The following is a 21,233-nucleotide window of genomic DNA, read 5'->3' as shown; positions in this document are numbered from 1 at the left end:
ATTTCTTCCTTGCCTGGGCTTCACAAATTGAATCTCCAATTTGAGGGGACAAAACTTTGTCCCCGACACCTGTTCAGCTGCCTTTGCTGTTATTCAGTCCAGCAAACAATGACCAAAAGCCTACTGTGTGCAGGGCCCAGTCATAGGATCTATGAAATGTCAGAGTCCAGCCGAGTTTGTTTGCAAGAGCCAATACGCTGAGGAGGACATAGTGATTTATAGGCCAAGCCTGCCAGCCGACCTTGTCCCCAGCAAAGTCTCATTTCAACAGGCTTCTCTTCTAAGCGATTATTCGCTGTTTGTGCTGCTTGGACCTGGCACACTTCTACAATTCCATTTACCAACGAGGAAGCAGGAACCTTGAAGTAAGTACTTATCTTGTAAAGAGGTTTGTGGAGCAGGCTGGTGCCTCTTCCGGGAGCTTGCCCGGACACCTCGGCGTGGCTCTGTAACAATAACAGATTTGTTACTCACGAGATTTACCCTTCCAAAGCTCTTCCCCGTCCAGGGCTTCTTTCTCCCCAACACCTCTGAGAGGCAGGGAAGGGAAGCCCAAGCTCTGGGAGAGGTGGAATGCTCGGCTGTGCTGGGGAGTGTCAGAGCCTGCCCTACCCCAGGTCCCCAGCTCTGCATCTCTTTCCGCCACACCAAACCCAGAGCTGGAAGGAGGGCAGAAGAGATGGCAGGGGCGCGGCCCCCGCGGGGCCAGCCTCTCTTGGCTCCGAGTGCCGAGGAAGGCCCCGGCGGCATCGGGCCCGGAGATGCTGTGCCGACCTGCCCTGGACTCCAGAGGTGCCGAGGGGAGAAGCAGCTGCAAGTCACGGTGACGGATGTTCGCGGCTCACGGGTGGGTGACTGTGTGTGCACTGGTGCCAGGGTGGCCACATGGCTGGCAGGAGGGAGCTGGGCATCACATTTCAGCAACACGATCTCGGCACAGTCCAAGGAGGAATGTGCGCACCAGGTGTTTGTGGTCTTCAGCCCAGAGAGGGGCTGGGGCGGGTGGCCGGACCCGGCGGCACGCAGCGGGGACCTCCCCACTTCCATGCGTTCTGTTTCTTCACTGGCTTTGCCAGCCCTTTAAGGACAAGCAATGCTGTGTGTTCCTTCCAAGTCTCCAATAAGAAAGCCGAGTTTAAAAGTCAAAAAGTTTCTGAAGGACTTCGCAGGAAGAGGAGTGCATCGGGTATGAAAATGTTACGGGGAAACAAAGGCTTTCCAGTTCCCTACTCAGCAGAACTGGGAGTCTTGCTCTAAGTGGGGAGGGAGGCCACTTACATCTGCTGGGGATCTTACTTGAAAGTTAAGTTTGCTCTCTGTAACTTTTTATCAAACTCTCTTAGACTTTGGTTCTCAGCTGGACGACTTAGTGATCTCCAGAATTTGATGACATTCTGGCTCATAAGAATACATACCATCGCTTTTGATTAATGTGATTTATTTTTAAACGATTTCTCTGAGCCACCTGAGCAACCCAGGTGAGCCATGGTGCTGGCGCCAGGAAGGGAGGCCAAAGGCATGAGTTCAAGGTGCTGGGAGCTAAGTGTTCCTGCCTAGACATGTCAGAGGGAGGAAAAATCCAAAGACGACTCGGGCTCTGAGGACACGGGTTAAGGCCAGGCCTGTGCCTGGAAGAGAAGAACTTTCCCTTTGTTCCATTGCCCACTGCTTGTCCCAAGGCTGCATGGGCAGGAGGGCAAAGGCAACTCATGGGGCTTGGCCCAGAGGCTCCCTTTCCTCTTGTTTTCTGCTACACCACGTGGCTGCAGACCATGACATTTCTGTTCAATGCTGTCAGAGCCTTGGTCTGAGAAGAATGTCTGTGTACTCAGGTCCCTTGGCCAAGAAGAAGCAGTGCCCGGAGCCTGCTGGCATCTACTCATGCCCCAACTCCTTCCTCTCCCACATGACCAGCAGTCAATGGTCAGTTCCTCCCAGTCAGGCTTTGGGACAGAGCTGAGGGGGTATCACTGGACCCTGTCTGGATCTTGCATGTCCATAGCATTGGCCTTGTCTAGGAAGGGTAAGATAAATAACCAGGACTTACCTCCCTTCTCTGAAACTTAGTGGGTAAATAGCCATGAGCCGCAGCCCCTGCCCTACCCAAAGAGATCCTGCAGAGCCAGCACCCCCCAGCTATTTTTAGAAAGCTATCAGGTGCACAGGATGCCCAGTTGCCTTTTCCACCTGTCGAGCTCAGTACAGTGATCCAGGGTCTGTGCCCCAAAGTCTGATTGCAGTCTGGGGCCAGCACAAAGCTCCCTCCCAGCGTAACTTGGCCATTCTTCTGGCCTGGCCTGGCCATGGAAAGTGATGTCTCCAAGATCCTTGGGCCCAGAACCATTTTGTCCTTGGAAGCACAGACGTTGAACCTAAAGCTTGCCCTCCTCTGCTTCCTTGAGAGGCAGGGAAAGGCCAGAAGGTAAAGACAAGTCAAGAAGAATCTTGAATTGTGAGCCCACCATGGGGAGGGTAGAAGGTTCTGGAGTTGTCATTCCACCAGGAAGGTGAACAGCATGTGCAGTGAGTCTGGGGCATGCCCCTGTGCACTTTGGAGTGCATTTCCAACAGATGAACGGTGGACTGGACATGCCCGGGGGAATTCATGGAGGAGGAGGGACAGAGTGCAGCCTTGAGGGACACGCAGGTGTGGTCAGGGACTGCCGGAGGGCAGCAGAGGGGCTGCTGGAGGGCAGCAGGGGTCCATACTTGGCTTGAAAGAAGGATGGCCCACACTGTGCCCAGGAACCTGGAAGAGACGTGAGGCTGGTGCAGAGGGCTCTGCAGGGACATGGGAGGTAAGCCCAGAGGGTGCAGGGTGGCACCAGGTGTGAAAAGCCATGAATGCCCAGGGAGGTGTCTGAAGACCAGAGCAGAGACAGAGGAGTGTGGTGACCTCATGGTCACCCTGTTCACTGCCCACCAGAATGTCCTGGGGTCCTCCTGATCATAGAACAGCAGGAGCAAAATGTTTAGAGCAGCATCTTCATTGCCCGGTTCACAAGTGAATCACTCAGGTGAGTTGAGCTGGGGCTGGAACTGGCCTGGCCAGCAGCAGGAGCCTGTTGTTAATGTCTCTTCCCAGTTCCACGTTTGGTGGCATTATGTTGGTATCTTGAAATGGTCGCAGTGGGAGCTATCTATACAACAGAGAGTGACGAGCGTTGCCAGTTGGGGTCCGGGTAATTTTTGTTTGATTTTATCTCCCCCAACTCAAGCCACCAGAGCCAGGTGTTAAACACCAGCACAGCTCTGGGGGTTGGGGAGTCCCCAAAGGATATTATGCCGAGGACTTCGCTAGTCAGATTGGCAGTGACCACACACACTGGGATAGTGCATTTGCGGGCGTGCATGATGCCTGCTTCCCTGCTGAGGAGGCTGGAGACTGGGAGCAGGGATGGGGCCTTGGCCCTTTGCCAGCCCATTCTGAAACCAGACTCCTTACTGGACTCCAAGGCTTTGGATGCTCCTCACCCAGAGCAAACACGCTTCCTTCCTGCCTCCTGCAGACTCTACATCAGCCACACAGAACTTCTTTCAGCTCCTTAAATGGAACATACTTCTCTCTTCCAAGGTTGGCACACACTTGGGCCTCCCACAGAACCTGAGGAGTCCCCACAGCGCGCCCCCTGGAGGTGGCCCTTGGTTCATCAAGAAGTGTGGTTGAGGGCAGGCACTGAGGTGCCATCAGGTCCAGTGCACGTGTGTGTCCACAGCCCCGAGGCATGCTAGTGGGTCAGAGGAGCCTGTGGCCTAGAGAGCACCTGAGCAGTTCTTGGAGGCTGCTGGGCCTCTGAGCACAGAGCTGACATCTTTAATGAATAAGAGCTGGTAATTCCTGACTACCAGGAATATTCTGTAATTCTTCTGAGTTACAGAATATCCCATATCCTTATGAGTAATGCTCCCATTTTAGAGATGAGGAAACTGGGGGCCTAGTTGGTGAACTCATATCCCAAGTTTCCACAGACCCCAGCCCTTGAACTTGAGGCCCAGGCCCATAAAGATTCCAAGCCAACTCTGAAGATTGGTTGATGTAGAGAACTCAGACACCAAGAGCAGAGCAGGCCTCTCTGGGAGAGATGGTGCCAGGCCTCTGGGCCACTGCCCACGCTCGACTCCAGAAATGCGTCTGCAAACCCCGTCACTAGTGTCTCTCCAGGACTTGCTTCTCAAAAATGGACATTAACAGTGGCAAAGAATACAATGCTGCATTTGTTGCTCTTTTGGAAAAAGAAAAAGCTGGCTTCTTAGAGCTGTTGTACTTTATTTTTCTGTAAAGAGGAAATTAATTTTAGTCTTTCTTTTTGGTTTAAAATGTTGTTCTTTGCTTTTCCGCCCTACAATTTAAAAGGAAACATTTGTCTGTTGAGAAAAGAAATGATAATTATAGACTAAAAATTGTTTCTATTCTGATTTGAAAAAGTGACAAAAATTTTTTTTCCATTGCACAGATGGGGCCCTGCTGACAGAGGGTGTTTAACAATGAGGCCCCAGGCTAGCTGGGGCTCAGAATGGCATCGGAGGTACATTTGGGCTTGAGTGTCACTGGGGCAAAGGGCCATTTCCGAGGCTGGTCTCCATTTCCAGAACTGGTTAGTAACTCACTGCATGAGGTTGGGACACCCCGGGTCCCCCTGAGGTTCACCTGTGGGAGGCAGAGGTGGCTTCTGGGTGTCATGGCTCATGTCAAGTGAGCTGCATGGAAGACAAGGCCAGAGGCTCCCTTGTGTGGCCCCTGAGTTCAGAGAGCCACCTGGCCTTATTTCCTTAGCTGACAGTTTTACCTTTCAGTCTCACAAAATTACAATTGCTCCAAGTCCTTCGATCAATAAAGCAGGAAACTGATTAGACTGTGAAATTAAACTAATAATGCCATGCTATTAACCCTCAATCAATGGGGAATGAGCTTGAAGCGAAGACTATTTCCTAAACCATATTACACCTTGGATACATGTATTTACTTTCTTGAAGAAATCCTAAGGGCACGCACATCTGCAGACCTTTCTTTTCTACAAAAGCAGTGTGATTCAAGGTGCTGTCCCCGGCCACAGTGACAGGGCTGCCACACGTGTGGCGTGGAGACCAGGATATTAGGGAGAGCCGAGTCTGCAGGCTGGCTGCAGCAGGGCAGGTGCTTGGGCCTTGGAGTGACGGAGAGGCCCTCAAAGTGTTGGCTGTGGGAGTGATCCCCATGAGCCCCTACACCCGTGGCTGCCTGTTGTCGCTAAGAACTTTTCTTTAGAGTTAATGCCAAGTGTCTTAGTTTGTTTTGTGCTACTATAACAAAATACCACAGACTGGCTGTTTGATCAGCAAGAGAAATTTAATTCTTACGGTTCAGAGACTGGGAAGGTGCTGGCACTTGGTGAGGACCTTCCTACTATGTCATCCCATGGCAGAAGGCACAAGGGCAAAAAAGCATGCAAGAGAGAGGGGAGGGAGCGAAATCCAGCCTTTTCCAGGAACTCACTCACGCAGTGACTACCCTGTCCCGCAATGACATTAATCCATTTGAGAGGGTGGAGCCCTTGTAACCTCAGCACCTTCCAATATGACCCTTCTCCCAACACTGCTGGGAGATAAATTTCCAACATACGAATTCTGAGGGACACATTCAAACCATAGCACTAGGCCACCCTGTAGCCAGATCAGGGATCCAAGTACATAGAGCTAGGTGGAGAGCTCCTATTAGTCTCAAATGGATACAGGGTTCACGCCACCACTGTAGACACTGTAGATTTGCAGAGTCCCTGGTGTGTTTGACCCCATGACAAAGTGATCAGTCCCTCACTTTCCTCCTCCTCTCACCCTCTGCTGTTAACCCCCCACCACCACCAAATAAGGGCTCTGGTGGACAGGATAAGCATACTTGAGAGTAAGGGCAGATATTGGGGCTCTTTTCTTATATATCTTGATCATTGTCAGGGCCCAGTTTTAGGAACAGTATAGTTCTTTTTATTTATTTATTTATTTATTTTTAATTGTCAATGGACTTTATTTTATTTATTTATATGTGGTGCTGAGCATTGAATCCAGTGCCTCACACATGCTAGGCAAGCACTCTACCACTGAGCTACAACCCCAGCCCCGGAAACAGTGTAGTTCTAATCTAGAAATACACAGTGTCTAGCTTGGACCAGCCTCCACCATGAGCCTGATTCTGGAGTCATGGAGACTGGGCCAGGCCTCCCATTCCCAAACTGACCTCTGGGCCTGTCAATCAGGACGGCATCTTGAGGCAACCTGGGTGGCCAGCAATCACAGACTGGGCTCTGGTCACAGTATAAGGAAGGCTCACTTGTCACATACCAGAGACTGCATCTCAGGTGTGTCCAAGTTCTGAGAGGCCCCTGCCTGACTCTCACCAAAGTAGTGAACATAGGTCAAGCTGGGTCTCAAATGACTCTCAAGACCAGTTCAACCACAGAGCATAACCTTGACCCTTCCATGTGCTCCTCACTATGTAACTCCAACCCTGAAGAGCAGCGAGGACCGTGGCTTTTACCCCATTTAAGGGATGAGCAAACCAAGGCTGGGTGATGACGGACCTCAGGTGGTCCCACAGCTAAATCGGCTCTAGAATCCTGGTGCAGAGATCTTTGGCCGCAGGGCTCCCTCCAGGGAGTTGTTCAGGAATCGGCATAGCCTTGTCCTCCTCTGGCTTTGCCACTGAGGAGGAGGAACTAGCATGCCTTGCCACGGACCCTCCCCAGGCTCGGCCTCCCACCCAGCCTCTCAGTTCCGTCACGGTGGAATGTTGCCAAAGATCAGACCCCCTCTCTAAAAGTGGTGATGGTATTTAATAACTAATTACTCTAATGATCCTGCAGAAATGCTGGAGACCTGTTTTAGGAGAGATGTCAATTAGAGCCATCTGCACGGTGAATAAAGGAGCCCTACCCCAGCTGTACTGTTGAAACATGTTAGCGTTTTCCTACCAGCGGCCATATGGTACTTAACGAAAGTGAATTGTTCACACTGCACAGCCCGCGCCTCCTGATGAATACTAGCATTTTGTTTTGGAAAATAGTTCTTCCATCGTGTGGAATATTTTTCAATGCAGTAAGCAGCAAGTTGGAAGCCAGCAAGCCCTAGAATGCAAAAAGACTCCCGTCACCTTAAGAAGCCCTTCCTCGGCCCCGCCTGGCCCCACCCTGCCCGCTCAGCTGCCCACCTGGGTCCAGTTCTTAGCATCTGTTTCTGAATCTGCTCTGGGAGCCATGACCACAGAGGGTTCTCACCCCGCCACCTCTGCTTTTTTGGCAGGACATTAGAAGTCAGAGGTCTGAAGCTATGCAGACAGGGCACTGAGCTCCGTCAGGAGGGGCACAGACATTGGGCAAAAGTCCCCCAAGAGTTTAGTACACAGTGTTTCACTGGGTATGTGGCTTCTAAGAAGGGTGAATTTTCTATTTGGGTTCTGTTCATTTTAAGAAATGTAATGTACAGATTGATACCACGATGACCACTCAGGTGCAGAAAGAGCTGGGGTGGTCTCAGGGCCCAGCAGAAGCTTGGCTAGAAGCCTCTTTGTTCCTTGTTATCAGTATAGATAAACCTCAAATAAGTGTGACCCAATGTCATGGACACTTGGGAGCCAGGCTGCTGGGACCAGAGTGCCCCCACTGTGGGCTCGGGAACTAAAAACAGGTGTTGGGACCTTGTTGCCTTGGATATTGCACAAGCAGACCAGCACCAAGCTCGGGCCTGTCTTGTCCTAAGGCTCAACGCTGCCACCCCACATCAGGGCAACAGCCACCCATGGACTTCTGACAGATGGTGTCGGACAAGGGACCCTTCACCCCTCCTGGTGCTCTGTGGCTTCAGTGAGCTGAAGGCCCTGCCATCAGAGCCACCAGGAAAGAGCTGCTTTATTGCAGCCTGCTCTGGGACCAATAAGATTTCGCTAGCCAGCAATAACTGTTCCGGAACTTTCCCTAGAACTGAGGACACTTATTAAAGCTTAATAAAAAGGCAAGATTGACTGCAGTTGGCAATAGGGAAGATCTGCTACAAGTCCTGATACCCGAGATGTTCTTCACAAAGCCGTGGTCCCATAAATCTCACTTATTTCCAATTCAGCAGCAACTGATCCCAAGTTACAATAATGATCCTAAGTTCAGCTGAACATGTCCTTAAAGGAAATCCTTCTAGGTGGAAAATAGCAGAAATGAGCTTGCCTCTGTCCCTTATACCCGGGCTATGCAGTTCACTTTCACGTTTTCATGGGGGCGTTTTCCCATGTCCCATAACAGACATGGACATGAAAGAACCAAGTCATGGTGACTCCCAGATGGCACCTCAGAACACCTCAGCAGGGTGACCAAGGCCTAAGGGCAGCAGCTACAGCCCTTGGCCATGGAAGATGCCCAGAGCATCTCAAACAAGTCACTAGCTTTTCCACTGGGTCCATCCCAGGGTAACCCCACAGGCCAGAAGCTGCTCATTTGGGACCAGGTCTGGCACTTACCTGAAGGGTTAACCTTTCCTCGCTGGAGTGGGGTCAGGGAGACCAGGACCAGTGTGACATGTGCCACCTGGTCTGAACACAAGTTCTCTGCTCAGACACTGAATTTGATAAATCGCATTATAAAATTTAAAAACAAATTTAAAACCCTATTAGCTCCCTGTAATGGCCTCCGCCTGCAGTACACAGAGCAGCAGCTCCCGGGCAGGCAGGAAAAATCACTGTGGTTGCGGTGGCTTGGCTGACAGCAGATCTGAGACTGGGGAGCCATGCGGCATGTGGCGGGCCCACACGCCCTCTGTGTCACAGGTGGCTTCCTGCGCCTGGGGCAAGACCCAGGCCATTGCCAGAGGGTCTTGGAGGGATCACGCCAGGAGAGTTAGCCTCGGTCTCATTCCAATGTTCAAATCTCGATTTCGCTTTCTTTGAAGGCGGAAACTCTGCTTTCAAGAATGAACCACAGCAGCGACAAGACTACAGGATTATCTTAATTTGGAGCCGAGGCCTGGGGGCAGGGGAGCCCAACAATTCTAGAGGTTTTGTAGGTTGCCACGTGAGGCAGAGGAGGTGTGTCCCCTGTCACCCATCCCACCGTGCTCATCGAGGAGGGTCAGGGCGGGGAGGCTGTTCGCTGTAGGCCTTCGCAAATGGAGCAGCCCTGGGAGGGAAGAGGAGTGTTGGCCGGCTTCCAGGCGACCAACTGCAGAGAGCTGAACTTTTACTGAGAAGGGAGACAGCCCTGCAGCTGTGTGTGCACGTGGGCAGAGAGGCGGGGCCCAGCTGGCCGTGAGAGGGCCAGGGGCAAGGGAGGGCCCCTCTGTCTCTGCAACTCAGAGACCCCTGAGCCCAGGAGAGCGAGGTGCTTCTTGTCAGGTCTCCTGGGAGCTCAGGAGGTTTTCCGCCAACCAGCGGCCTGCCCGAGGGCAGATCCCAGCCTGTGCACATAGAGTGGTTTGGAGATGTTTGGGGAGGAGAAAGTGAACACCCACAGCAAGCATGGCCATCCAAGGGCAGCAGAGAAACCATGTGTGTGTGAGTGTGTGTAGGGTGAGTGTGTGAGAGGGCGCATGGGTGTGGCTGTGTGTGTCACACATGCATACAATGCTGTCCCTTCTGCTGTGGCTGCCCACTGGCCATTCCAGGGACTGTGGGGTGAGGTGAACCCTTGGATCCAGGGGCATCCATCTTTCTGAGAGCTCCTTTCAAGGCAGCAGGAGAATGAAAACTCACTTACGGGGGCTTCTGGGACTGGGGTTCTCCCCACTTTGGGGAGGTGGTCAGGACGTCATGGGTCAGGGTACTGAGGAGACTTGCAGCTTTCTGCCTAGCAGGACTCATGGCCTTCGGTGCTGGAGAATACAGGAGCTTCTCCCAGGAGCAGGGCAGCCGCCCAGGGAGCCCAGAGCACGAGCACAGCGTCTGTGTCACCTCTTGGGTACCTGTTGCCTAGCCAGCAGGTAGCGGCCAGGGAGAACAGAGCACTCCCAGTGGGGCAGCATCTGGACCTGGTTGGGTAAAAGCAATGGAGATGTAACAGTTCAAAGACTCCCCTCTCCTGAGGCCAGCAGGGTAGATAAGAATCGAGGGCATTTACCAATGGAGAGAACAGAACGTCTTTACGGGCACACACTGTCCATACTCATGGGCAGTCAGAATACTAATTACAAACCAACGATGCTTTCAACCTTTGTGAACCTGGTTTAGGCTATTTTATATAAATAAGACTGCTTTTAGAAAAAAACAATTTTCCTAATTAGCTTTATTCTAAATACATGAGATTTTCCTAGGGCATTAAAAACAGAAATACGTGTGTACACAACACAGTGTTTTCCCAGGGTTTTCATATCCTTTTGTGTATATGATACTGCTCCTGCTCTTTTAATTGAAATTTAAACTCAGTGAGGAGCCACCCATCTCTGAAAGTCCTCAGTTTTTAGAATGCCACCTAGGGTAGCCGTAAGTCCCCTCCCCATTCCCCACTAGGCAGCCCCCAGCACAGTACACAGAACAACATGGAACTTTGAAATCACCCAAACCTCAGGACAAACCCAGGTGTGATGCTTTGTGAATCTGGGACATCATTGGCCACTCTGCACTAGTAGGGCTTCCCTGTAGGGTATACATCATCAGTGCTCCCTATGGATTAAATGAGACCATGAACAGGCAACATCTAGCCCAAAGCCTGACACTTAATAGGCATTTAAGAAATAATCACTCTTATTTTTAGTGTCTTTCTTGACACACCAGGTCTTCCCAGCCTTCTGTTGAAATCTCGTGCATCCTTTCTTCAATGGCCACTTGGAAAACCCATCTCCAAAAACACCTCTTCAGCAGCCTCAGCCAGAGGCATCTGTTTCTTTGAGGCATTACTGATGCCAACCTGCGTTCCAGTCCACATGTCTTTCTTCCTTCTGTTCTGCTCAGTCTCCCCTGCTGCACCGAACATCTTACCTTTGGGGATCCCGTCTTTTTTTTTTTTTTTTTCTTAAATGGTATCAGGGATTGAACTCAGAGGCACTGGACCACTGAGCCACATCCCCAGCCCTATTTTGTATTTTATTTAGAGACAGGGTCTCACTGAGTTGTTTAGCACCTTGCTTTTGCCGAGGCTGACTTTGAACTCGCGATCCCCTTCCTCAGCCTCCAGAGCCACTGGGATTGGGTGTGCACCACCACACCCGGCAGGACTACGTCTTTACCCCTTTTCAGGACATTTCCCAGCCCTGGGCCTGGCCCAGAAAGAGAGTTTGAGCCCAACTAGTAGAGTGGATGTGTTTTGAGTTATTGAGTGAAGCTGAGGTCACCCCATCTGCTAAGGGATCCAGTGTTTCAAACCTTTCCTTGCCAGGCTACCGTGGGCGGCTAATGAGTTGCAGGATTAGAAATTAAAAAGTGTCTCTTGTGGTTCACTTGGAGATGAGGGCATCTTGGATGCCACAGCCTAGAACCACCAACAGCTTTCTTCAGCCTGTTGGAGCTGCAGCGGATCAGCTCGCTCTAAGAGTCGATGGAAACAGTCTGGCACAGAGAAACCTTCTGGAAACAGTCTGTATCTTCATTGCGGTGGTGGTTAGGCAGACACGTACGTTTGTTAGAACTCATCAAACTCTGCTTCAGATCCAGACAGTTACCTTACAGAGATTATACCTGCATGAAATTAATTATTTTAAAAGAAATCACTTAAAAACCTGTGGCCTAAGGAGACAGGCTGGGCACAGGGGCCTGTTCTGGTCTTTCTGTGCTCTTGCCTCTGTAGTGGGTGTGGTGGCACTAAGCAGTGTGGCTAAAGCCAGCGTGTCACAGGATTGCTCTGGGAGGAAAAGGACAGGACAGCCCCTATAATCCTTTAAGTCCGGAGTTGGGCCTGGTCCCTGTCTTCTCCCAGAGACCCCGTCCTAGCCTGCCTCTGAAGACACCAGAGTCAAGCCTCGAGGGGCTTCCAGCGGGTGTGCCTCCCACCAGAGGGGTGAGCTTCAAATTAGCGTAAAGCTCAGGGCCGCTCTAACAGAGATTTGTGCACCTGTCGGAGCAGCGTGGCTCACAGCAGCCAAGAGCCCAGTGTCCCCTCAACAGAGGAAGGAGAAATGCGTGTGGCTCATACACGCTGCAGCAGGAAAGGCAAGGCTAGGTTCGCGGATGAATGTTACAACACAGATGACCCTGAGACACTAGGCTCAAGTGACACAAGCCAGACACAGAGGACAGATGTTGTCCAATCTCACGTGGAGCACATGAAAAAATCAAATTCATGGAGATGGAAGCAGAATGGAGGTGACCCGGGGCTGGGGGAGGGAGGGGCAGTTTACTGAGTAAGGAGATTAAGGATCCGGAAATGGATAATAACAGTGATGGTTGCCCAACATGGAGAATGCACTTAATGCCACGGACCTGAACATTTCAAATGACTAGGATGGTGAAATTCCCGATATATACATCCCACCCCAGTGAAGAGCCACGTCTTGAGCCTGCCTTCCGGCCCCCTTAAAATTTGACGTCAGATGCCCTGTCTGACCGAGGGTTTAGTGTCTGATACTTAAGACAAAGGTGTAGAAAGAGGCTGAATCTGGCTGCCACCCCCTTTCTTGGAATCTGAGTGACGCCCCTTTCGGTGACAAGCGTCCTTCCTGAACGCCCAGGGTCCTTTTGTTAAGACAAAGGCACAGTCACTCCACTGGTTAATGTGATTTCCTCTTGTTGACTCTCGGGCAGCGTGTGGCCTCAACCTGACACCGAGGGGTAGATTTTACTTTATCGCTCCAGCAAGTCCCAGCATCATAATTGGGGTGACCCTGTCCTCAAGACCCAAGGGGCTCTGAGCTGCAGAAATTAGAGCACATTCTATGGATGGCAGCCTGGCTGTCAGGGTGGGTTGGCTCTTGGCCTGTAATTCAGAGTGACACACGGGCACTTGTCACAGCAGGAAGCCGGGTACCCGTGCTGTCAAAGCCACGCTGGGCCCCTTTGTGCACAGGGTGGAGGGGTCAAAGGGGGCTGCTCTGCCACCTTCACGTGGGGCCCATGTTTCTGGTGCTCTTTGAGTGAAATAACCTTGCCCCTCACTGCCCCTCACTCGGGGGTAGCGCTTCGCACAGAGGAGCAAAGGCCTTGGGGGCCTGAAGGGCGGATGGGTGACCTTTGTGTTGGCAAAGCAAAACCTGAATTTAGAGTCCCAATATCACTCCATCAAGGTTTGTCTTGGACCTTTCAGAGAACAAAAAGAAGCTGTCTAAAATGCCTGCACCCATGTTCTGGAAAGAGACTGCACAGTGTTTACCCCAAGGCTGATGTCAATAAACGCAGGCCACACGTGGTACAGAAAAGACAGTGACATTCTCAGACAAACCTCTCGTTTCTCCTCTTACCTAATGAAATTGTGAGGAACAGAACGTGCGCACACACACACACACACGCACACACACCACACACGCACACACGCACACCACACATGCACACATGCACGCACACACATACACACCACACACACACACACGCACACACACGCATGCACACACACACCACACACACGCACGCACACACACACGCACACCCCACTCTTCTCCGGGCTCTGTGGCAAGGACTGCTGTGCTAGGCCAGACGGGTGCCTTCTGTCTGTAGGGCTCTGTTCTCCGCAGACCTGTGTAGGTGGTGCTCTTGCTCCACACCCGTCGGCCTCCGCACGGCTCCTCCCTGCGATCCGGCTTCAGCCTCTGCTACTGTCTTTGCTCTGAGCTTCCTCTTAGCTGCAGGTGGCCCTCAGGTTCAGTTGGTGACTGCCGCTGTCACCACTCTTCCTACCAGCAAGGCTGCAGCCTCCTGGACACTGGCCTTCGAGGAAGGGTCTGCTCTCCCCGTTTGCTCTCTCTGTGGTGCCACCACACAGTCATGCCTCTGTGAAGAAGGAAAAGGCATTTACAGGCCTTTAGGAAGGACGAGTGACTATTTTTTTTTCCTTGAAAAGCTGGGGTCTGAACCCCGAGCCTCACACATGCAAGCGCCCCACCACTGAGCCATGTCCCCAGACCTTTATTTTATTCTGAGATGGTTCTCGCTAGGTTTCCAGGCTGGCCTTGAACTTTCGATTCTCCTGCCTCCACCTCCTGAGTAGCCGGGGTTTCAGGCAGGAGCTGTGTGCTTGGCACACGTCATTGCTTGATGGCATTTGGACCCTAGGTTCCTGCAGAGGGCAGAACCACGGGCTGGATGACAGGCGCTGTGGAACACACACAGGCATCTCCAGCAGACCCAGAGGGGGCGACCTGTTGAGCCCCCGCAGCTAACTGCGTGTCTATCAGGGGCATTCGTCTCGGAACGCAGAGATGCAGCCATAGGATGCACCAGGAGTCAGCAGGGGTTCGAGCTTGGAGCCCAGAACCTTGGGCTGAGGGAAGCAGGCGGCCTCAGCTGCGCATCTGGGAAGGGTTGCTTCGTGGGCTCTTTGTTGAGGTTCGGGCATTTGGAGTTTGGCTGCTTGCAAGAAGCTCCGATTCTGACATGTTCTGGGCAAGTGACTCTGGGGGAAACAGACCAGAAAAGAGAAAGGACACTGCCAAATTCACACCTCCAGCAGGGGCAGAGCAAGGCTAGAACCCAGGTTTCTTCCAACACCGGGCCCAGGAGTCTGGACAGTCCTGAAGCAGAGTGAGTGGGAAGGCCGCACTGCCTCTCGGGTGCTGCTGCGGCTGCTGCGGCTGGGACCACACGTGGAGGAACAAAGATGCAAGGCGTCAGCGTCACTTGCAAGGAGACCCAGTGGCCTTGGGACAAAGCTGGACTCCTGATTCCCCCTCATGGCCCCTTGGTCCACCCTTGCTCTGTTGTATCTCCACCTAGATATCTAAAAGCACTTGACCTAGACCTCAACAAGGACATTATCTGTCACCCTGTGTCGATCCTTTGCTATCCAGACCCCGGGCTCTCTCCAGCCTGCCGGAGGCTGGAGCACAACGGACATGTGTGTTTCAGACACTTGGAGGGTGTGCTTAGGGCTTTGTGGAGGGGCAGTGTGAGGAAGGATGTTTGTTTGGAAGGAGGGACGTGTTGTGGAACATGTCACTCTGTTAGTTGTCTGGGCTGCAGCCAGACTACCTCTAGTATACAGAGTCGGTCTTCAGCATTTGTGACAATGGGACAATTTGTGTCATTCATCTCTTTCAAAATAGAAAATCCTCAGTGGCAAGATTATCTGGGCCTCTGCCTTTTCCATCAGTTTTCACTGATCTCAAGTCAAATCTCCATAAGTTTCAGAGCCCAGATTGAGAAAAGAGCAGATAATACCTCTGAAAGTTTGGTGACACAAGTAGGGACACCCACATGCATGCACTATCCATTTCTTCTTTCTTCACCATCCATTGCTCAGACTTTAATTCAGAATTGTCTTTTTTTTTTTTTTAATTGCACATCGACTGTATGGTTGATGATCTGGGTTGTAAATTCAAAGTAAATTCTGCAAATTCCTGATATGGCAAGAGTGAGGAGAAGGGCTGGGAAAGATAATAATAGCAAGAAACTCTTGCTAGAAGCTTGTCCTGGTCCATTTTCTGATGCTATCACAAAATACCACTGACTGGGTAATTTATAAAGAAATGAGGCTTATTTGGGCTCATGATTCTGGAGGTAGGAAAGTCCAAGAGGATGGCACTGGTATTTTCTCAGCTTCTAGTAGGGCTTCTGTGTCATTGCATGGTAGATAAGCAGAAGAGACAAAATACAAGGGACAGACTTGCTTTATAACAGCCCGATCCTGAGGTAAGTAGTCTGGTCCCACAGGAAAGGCATTAATTCTTCAGAAAGACCCATCACCTTAAAGGCTCCACCTCCCAACACTGCCACAGTGGCAGTCCAATTCCAACATGAGGTTGGGAGGGGACAAACCATATTCAAACTAGCAAAGCTAATCAGAGGTGAGACACCTGCTAAGCTCTAAATCAACCTGCACTCTTAGAAAGCACAGCAGCCCAAGGCCAGGAGTGTGGGGACCCTGAATCCTTCAGTCCCAGGGACTAACCTACTTGACAGCCCTAGGGATCCCTGTCACATCGCATTCTGTTCAGCATGCTGGGAAGTACCCAGTGTGCTCTAGAACATTTTGTCTTTTAATTGGCTGACATTTTTTTGGTTCTGTTTAAGATTGGACATTGAAAGATGCAAGTTTCATTTATCTCAAAAACTTATCTGTACGTGAGAAAAATGAGACTTTCACGAATAATCCTAGCAGATGCTAATGACACCCTGCTGTCCCTGTTCTGCCTCGCTGTGAACCCTTCCCATGTGCATTGCCTCTTCTTGCAGCCTCTTCATGGTCTTCTTCTCCACAGTTGGAGTCTTGCCACACTTTCTTTTTCGTTTGACTGATTATCCGCTGAACTCCATGATTCCGAAACCTTGTGTGTCCACACTCCCAACTTCCTATTAAACGTTTGTCCTGACATCCTCCCGCCTCAACTTCCATATATCCAAAAACAAATCTTCCATTTTCTTCTCGAACCTACACCCTCTCTATAGTCCTTACTTCCGTGGGGGCTCACACCAGCCCCCAGCCCTAACTTCTCGTTTCTGGCTCTTTCTGGCCTCTTCTGCCACAGAGCAGACCCTCTTCAGTCTTCCCGGGTTGTGCACACCAGTGTTCTCCGTGTCTCCCAGTTTCCAACCTCCCATCCTCCAGTCTGGCTCCCCATCCAGCCTGCCCAGCTCCTCAGAAGGGCCTGCTCTTCCTTACACTTCCTCCCCAGGTATAGACAAGGTGTCCACACCTGCACTGGACAACACACTAGCCACTAGCCAACTGTACTATTTAAAGAAAATTTAAAATTTAATTCCAAGGCCACAGGAGCCCGTTTTCATGTGCTTAGTGGCCACGTGTGGCTAATGGCTACCATATTTGCTGACACGGATTACAGAGCACTTCCATTGCCACAGAAAATTCTACCAAACAGTGCTGCCCACACCTCTTTCATCTTGAGCGTCTTTCTTTCCCGCTCCTCTCTGAGGCCTTCCCACCTCCCAGTGAGTCACAAAGACACACCCTTATGTTCCACAAATCTCATCTCCAGCGGTACAGAACTCAGTGCTTCTCTGAGGTCGAGGAGGACCTTGAACCCTTTGGGGTGCGGTAGATGGGAAGCCAACTCCAACTAACTAAAGCAAAAAATAAAATGTGTTCACTCTTGTCACCAAAAGGTTCTGCAATACATTCAGCAGAGTGTGATGACAGAGCTCCTCCCGACCTGTCTGGGGTCCACTTGGTTCTCTGCAGGTCATTTCCTCCTCACGATCAGGGAAGGCAGCCAAGAGTGGTCCCAAACCCATGACATCCCTGCTGTTCATGATCTCAAAGCAAGAGAGTTTTCTGAGTTTCTATCAGATCCCAGGGATTTGGATCCGTTTGGGTCCTGGCCCCTGAATCACTCATTTTGGCCAGGGGGACAGAACACACTGACTTGCCTGGCCTGGTCATGTGCTCACCCTAATGGTGGGTGAGAACCCCAAGCCACATCTCATGGGTTCTGCATGGGGGATATTCTAACATCAGATGAAAGGGTGATAGATAACAGACAGGCAACAGATTTCACAACTGAATTCTGCTGGATTTTTCTCACCTTGTTCTTCTGTCAGTAATCTTCCATGTGCCTGCTAAAGTATCTGATCAGGTGCTCAATGATGAGAAGGGAATCAATGGGCAGGGGGCTGGTGGACAGCAGATGGTTGAAGGATGGGAATCTATCCCCCTAGCTGCAGGGAAGGCAAGCCAAGAGAACCAGGCCCCAGATCTCAGGGGACTCACACCATGCTCGGCAGAAGCCAATTACTATCTATGGTCCAAGGTCTCCTTGGGGATGGTCCAGCCCCACCAGTCAGCTCTTCAAGGGCATCCCCTGACCAAACACACCTGTGCGGCCCCCCCAGCCCCTGGCACAGATCCGAGTACCCAGACAGTCCTGGCTGGTGGACTGAGAGTCAGACAGCAGCTTTGCATGCCTCCTTTTCAGCCAGACAGTAGGAGCTGGTCAGTGATGACTAGTACTTCTGGGTGACCGAGGCAGCAACCCTCCCTGAATTCCTGGTCTCCGACAAAGCACATCCACCTTTCTTACCCAAGCCCCTCACAGGTGAAAAAGGTCCAACCCAAAGAAACAGCATAATGGGTGCTCCCAGGGGACGGCAGCAGGCCTGGGGCCTTCTTTTGTGTAAAAGATTTTGGCCCCCAGTCCAGATCCTGGGAAACGTCTTCCAGAAGCTTTGTTTCTGGCAGTGACCACAGTGGTCGGCTGCTGGAACTGTCCTGCAAGCTGAAGAATTCATCCTGGGAGGTAATCAGCACTCCTGGAGGGGCCGGGTACAGGCTGCCTGTCAGGACACTGCCCTACACCGGTGCTTGGGCAGCAGCATGAGGCGTCTCAGGGCTCAGGCAGGGAACCAGGGCGGTGGCTGTGTTTTCTTTTGTTTTGCTTTAATTTCCATCCCTGTAATCTCTGGTCTAAAATAGCCTCTCAGAGCCTGGCAGTCATCTTTCTCCCTGGTTAGGCCTTTCTCCATCCTTGCTTTAATTGCTTCTTTCTCTATGCATGTGTTTATTAAGGAACAAAAATGAGCCGGGCATTTAGAGGACTTATTTCAGTCCCATTAGACCCGCCCGACTGGAAGACTGGATGCCCAGGGCGGCTTCTGCGCATGAGAGGGCGCAGTCCACGCAGGGATTAGCCCGTCGGCTGTCCCAGGTCTGATGGGGAGGCCCTCCTCCTGTGTCTCCGGCTCTCTCTGCTGGGCTCTTGTTCGTTTTCCGTGGGGCATGGGAGTTCTGATGGAGGCGGCCTGCGCTCAGGGTTGGGCTATTCAGGGAATTGCTGAGCCTCCTGCTTTCTGGACTTGACCTTTTCTGCAAAGCACGTGCTGTCCTTAGGACTCGTCAGCATTTGGAAGGAGGCAGTCCCCCGGGAGTCAGTGTCCAGCCTCTGTCCTTCCTGATTCTCTCCCCAGGAGGGAGGCAGGGAAAAACCCAATCCTTCAGGAACAATTTCCCTCCTGAATCCTCACCTGGCCCAGCTATACGTTGTTATGACCTGAGGAGTTGAACCTGAAAGATGGACTCAGAACAGCTACCTGGGCCTTGCCTAGTTACCATTCAGACAGTGCTCTCTTGGATGGATCTAGGCTCAGACAGTGCTCTCTTGGATTGATCTAGGCTCAGATATTGCTCTCTTGGATGGATCTAGGCTCAGACAGTGCTCTCTTGGATGGATCTAGGTTCAGACAGTGCTCTCTTGGATGGATCTAGGCTCAGACAGTGCTCTCTTGGATGGATCTAGGCTCAGACAGTGCTCTCTTGGATGGATCTAGGCTCAGATATTGCTCTCTTGGATGGATCTAGGCTCAGACAGTGCTCTCTTGGATGGATTTAGGCTCAGACAGTGCCCTCTCTGACGGATCTAAGGTCTTTGTGACCTTGGGCAAGTCACTTTCAACTCTCTGAGCCTATGTTTCCTCACCTGAAAAATTAAGATTGCCTAAGTCAGGGTAGGCTAACTCTGGAGCAAATAGCCCCAAATTGTAATGGCTTAATCCAATAGGACCTTATTTCTTTCTCAGTTTACAGTTTGGGGAGGTTGATAGGAAGCAGCTGTGCTCTGTGGGCCCAAGAGGGATCTAGGCTTTTTCCATGGTGTCCTCCTTGAATCAGGCAGGGAAAAGGCAGGGTGAGGAGGACACCCCTGCTCTACCCAGGCAGGCCTGGAGGGACCCAAGTCACTTGTACGCATTCTGTGCACACTGGCAAGAACACAGCCCCAGGTGGAACCAAAGGAGGCTACAGCAGGTTGTCCAGCTATGGTCCCTAAGAAAGAGGAGGACACGGACATGGAGTTCCAGGGGCCTCTGCCTCAGAGATGGAGATACAATGCCCCTCCCTGGGCTGTGTGCTAGGGTGGAATGTGAAGGTGCAGTCACCGTCCGAGCACCATGCCCAGCTCCCAGGAGGCACGGGGACACTGCCACTTTTCTTCTTTCCCCTACTTGAGGTTTATGCAAATAACAGGCCAAGGCAAGAAATTAAATATATGTCCCTCACCTCTGAAGTTCCTTATTTCCGTGTTCCTCATAGTGTAACATTTCATTAGACCTTCCAGATGGGAAAGAACAAGCAGATTAAAAGTCAGATAGTGCCTAGAAGCCTGCTTCATTGGTTTCGGGGACGGCTGGAGCTTCAAAGCTATTTGGTATTTCCACTGCCGAAAGGCTCCTCGGGAGCAGTTGTGTTTTAATAAATGGCTGCCTGAGTAATTTTCCTCGAAGGAATTGCATCACGGATGTGTGCTCCTGGGGTGGGGGCCGTTCCCTGCTGGTGCCGAGGCGCTGCGGATTGCATGCTTGGGGCTTTAGGAGCCTGCTAGGTCTGCCCACCCTGTGCTGGAGATGCCTCCCAGTGCCCCCTAGACTCTCCAGGACTCTGTGGGGTGCTAGACAGGGAGAGCGGAGTAGGAGCCTGGCCGCACCACATGTGGGTCCTGACCACAGTCCAGAGGGAGCCGATTTGCCCAACCAGCCTGACTTAACCTTCCCTTAAAGCCACGTGCAAAAGGAACCACTTTAAGACTCAGGGAGAGTTCATCCCTGTCACCTACCTTAACTACGGCTGTTCCCACCACAAGCGGGTAGCCTGGTGGGCATGGCAGGGTAGCGGGGACAACAGAAGGCCCAATCCAGTGTATCTCCACCATTGAGAGAGAAGATGGGCTCAGGAACCAAGCTGAGGTGGGGCCCAGCGTTCATTCACTCACTATGGACTGAGCTCCCCAAGGGGCCAAGGACCATCTGAGCCAAGACACGGTAGTGAGCAGAACTGGCAGAGGTGGTGGTAGCTGAGAGCAGGATCTGAGAGTCACATTGCCTGGACTCAAATTCTGTCTCTACCACTTTCTAGCTGGGTGACTTTCTGCAAGTTGCTTGACCTTTCTGTGCCTCAGTTTCATCATCTGGAAAATAGAGAAAGTTACCATAAGAGCTGCCTCACAGAGTCGTCATGCAGAGTAAATGAATCACTATGTATAAGGACAGCTCAGCAAAACAGAGGGGTCCCTAGGTTAGGAGGCCAACACTGGCAAAGTTTCAGGGAATGGAGAAGGATGTGGCACCACATGGTGCCCATGGCAAGCCAAGTGGGGGCGGGGTTCGCCTCTGACATCACAGCGGAGTCACCAGGCACCTTCTTCAAGGCGGGAAGCCCTGGAGGCAGGTCTACCTAGCATGCAGCTCCTGGGGATGGGTCACTTCC

At 51.6% G+C, this 21,233-nt stretch overlaps 1 protein-coding gene across 3 annotated transcripts in view; it reads left to right on the top strand.

The window, feature by feature from the left end:
• Klhl29 (kelch like family member 29) overlaps positions 1-21,233 on the top strand; it is a 285,354-nt gene that overhangs the window by 118,976 nt on the left and 145,145 nt on the right. The window contains exon 1 of one of the 3 annotated variants that reach the window (XM_047523185.1): positions 340-365. The exons of 1 other annotated variant lie outside the window; for it this stretch is intronic. The gene's annotated coding sequence lies outside the window, so the exon portion shown is untranslated. Of the gene's footprint in view, positions 1-339; positions 366-752; positions 848-21,233 lie in introns of those variants that run through there. One more of the 3 variants, XM_047523184.1, reaches the window with a different exon arrangement.

The sequence above is a fragment of the Sciurus carolinensis genome, chromosome 13 (assembly GCF_902686445.1).
Source record: "Sciurus carolinensis chromosome 13, mSciCar1.2, whole genome shotgun sequence".
Taxonomy (NCBI): domain Eukaryota; kingdom Metazoa; phylum Chordata; class Mammalia; order Rodentia; family Sciuridae; genus Sciurus; species Sciurus carolinensis.
The sequence above is the reverse complement of the archived record's forward strand: the minus strand, read 5'-3'. Positions and strand labels throughout refer to the sequence as shown.